Here is a 2742-nt window from a genome sequence, read left to right as displayed (position 1 = left end):
ACGGGAAGACAAAAGCAAAACTTTCAATGAGTGCTGCGGAACCTTTTAACGTGAATAGATGTGGGCTTGTTAATTGGGACCGCTGTTTGAAAGGTTCCCTCTAGCTCTGGTTGTGTGTCCCAAGCTCCAGCCGGGGGGTGAAGGTGGTGGTAGCAAGGGAAAAAACAGCTGAGAAGCTGCAGCTCTCTTGGATTTCACCGTTAATGATTTTTGGCGACAAGGACGAGGCACGATTGAGCATTTCTCAGACCAGAAAAGTACTGCAAGTCGTTTTCTTGGTCGAGCGGGTCTCGCCGTAGCGAAGCAGGTTTGCTTTCTCTCCCTTCAGCTCATCCTCGTTAGCTGTGGTGTGGCAGGGGATGGAGGGGCTCCTCCGGCTGCGCTTTTTATTCCCCACAGCCGCCACCCCGGCGGGTCGCTGGGAAGCAGCGGTCAGGATTGGGAGCACAGGCCCAACACTGGCGACGGGTGCTGCGTCACGTAGGCCAGCGGCCGTCCTCTGGGCCTCGTGGCAAAGGTCCCGTTAGGCTTGTTAGGGTGCAGGAACCCAGGGGCTCTCCAGCCTGCTGGAAAGCGTTGGGACGTGGCTGCGAAAGATGCGGAGTGAGTGCAGCTGCGCTGCCCCGGGCGTGAGCCGTGCCTTGGATGCTGCGCCAGTCCTGGCGCACCGAAACGTTCTTGTTTCAAATCTGTCAGGACCGCCTGGAAAATCTGGCGACTTGGAGCAACACGGGAGCTTTGCAAATGGGTGGGTGTCTGGTTACTGGGTTCAAACTCGCATTCACAAATAATCCCAGGCAAAAGTGCAAAGGTGATCCAAGTGCGTGGCTGGTGCGATAGCAGGACACCTCCAGGCGAGAAAGCGTATTAAAATGTAGATTTCATACATAAACAACCCCCCTGTTATGTATACCTGTCAATGACTTGGGTGTTTTAAAGCTTGTTGCTTCTGAATGTTTTCTTTAGAGTTCGGTAGGTACCAAACAAGTGAAGTTTGAAGAAAAATCCCTTTGGCTTCTGCAGTTAATTATTGTCAGGTCAGCTCAGAGATGGGCACGCTTGTTGTCTACGTGGGTAACGTGCCTATCAGAGTACGTTTTGCAGATGTTTGTTTAGAAAACAAACCAAGAAAACCTGAGCCGGCATCCCGCTGGGATTTTGCGTGAGACGACAGGTACAGCACATATTGTGGCTCAGTCTGAAATACAGCAACAGTGCTGCTTCCCTAAGAACGTTACACGTCCTTGTAGCTCTACAGGCCGCTGCAAACTCAGGGTGAACGAATGCAAACTCACAATTTCACACTGAAAATGTCTGGTAGGAGGTTTGGGGGATCGATGTTTCCCATCCTGCAGACCAACGCTCCCAAATGTCCCGGTCATCGCCACTGGCGTCTGAGCCAGCTGCAGGGAAGGACCCGCTGGGCTCATCACTGTCGGTGCCGGAGGTGGGTCGGCTCAATCGCATGGCTTCTGGTAGCCTATGGTTGAAGAGCAACGAATTTAATTCGTTATATTGTTTTCGGATCGAAACGAAGAGTAGGGCAGCTGAATTTCCTTATTTTCCAATTCCCTGCCCCCATTTGATTACGCTATTGTTTCTTTGGGCGTATTGAAATAGAATTTGACTGCACTCATCCGCTGTCCCCCACGCTACCTCCCTGTAATCGGCTTGCCGTGCACTCTCAAAATCCTTCTCTTTGTGCAGCAGTGTTTGCTAATGAGCAGAATGTAATTTGTTCTTTTAGGAAATTATACGAAACAGCATACCCATAAAACCCTATGATTCATGATGGTTTGCTTTGTTCTCGTAACGCAACCCAAACGAACCAGCCATTCATCAACCTGCAAAGGCTGCGCTCGTGGCTGTCTCTGGGTAGCAGGCAAAGGATAATCCATCCCCATCCGGAGCGAAGCACGGGCTCTCTGCTCCGTTCCCAGCGTGCCGGTTAGGTCTCCGCTGTCAGGGTGGCGACGGGAAGACGGGCTGCTCCCAAACTGGGTAGGAAAAGGAAATTGTCCTGGTCGAACTACCCTAGCCCATTTTGGCGTTGACCACGTGGTATCTGTGTCAAAGTGTTTTTTCCACAAAACCCGAGTGTTTTATCTCATCAACTGGCCTTAATAAATTCCATTCACAGGATCATTATTCCCTGGTAATGAATTTCAAGCCGCAGCCCAAGGAGGTGGCGAGCTGACGAGAGGAGTTGTGCTCTCCCCTTGCACTTGTTGCAGAGAGGGTGTTGTTGCTCGAGTCTGGGTGAGTTATTAATGTAACTTCAGAGGCGGAACCCTGCGAGCATCTCGCAAGGATTCAGTAATTTACGATACCCGCAAACTAGTGTAACTCTTCCAGCAAGCAGCCAGCCTACCTTACTGAAAAATATTTTGGTAATATGCCGCCCTAGCAAGTTTAAAAAAACCAAAACGCAAACCAAAAGCAGCTTGCGTACAGAAGCTGCCCAAGTGGCATTTCAGCAAAGGCTGTTTTAAAGTTTAGAAACGGCTTTTAAAAGTCAAATTGAGCCAGACTGTAATTTCAGTGGCTTGCAAGAAAAATATCCACCATGAGTCGTACTTAATGTTTGTAGCTCGGAAATACGGTGCATCGTATGGTCTGTTGACAGCAGTGTTACTGAAAGGTCAGAGCTTCTGGATTTTAAGGAAGGGTGTTCTTGGCAGACCTTACTGTAAGTTAGAGGGGGTTTTATAAAGTGTTTTTAAACACAGGTGGTTAAGGTGG

The sequence above is a fragment of the Cariama cristata genome, unplaced genomic scaffold (genome assembly GCF_000690535.1).
Source record: "Cariama cristata isolate BGI_N322 unplaced genomic scaffold, ASM69053v1 scaffold8674, whole genome shotgun sequence".
Taxonomy (NCBI): domain Eukaryota; kingdom Metazoa; phylum Chordata; class Aves; order Cariamiformes; family Cariamidae; genus Cariama; species Cariama cristata.
The sequence above is the reverse complement of the archived record's forward strand: the minus strand, read 5'-3'. Positions refer to the sequence as shown.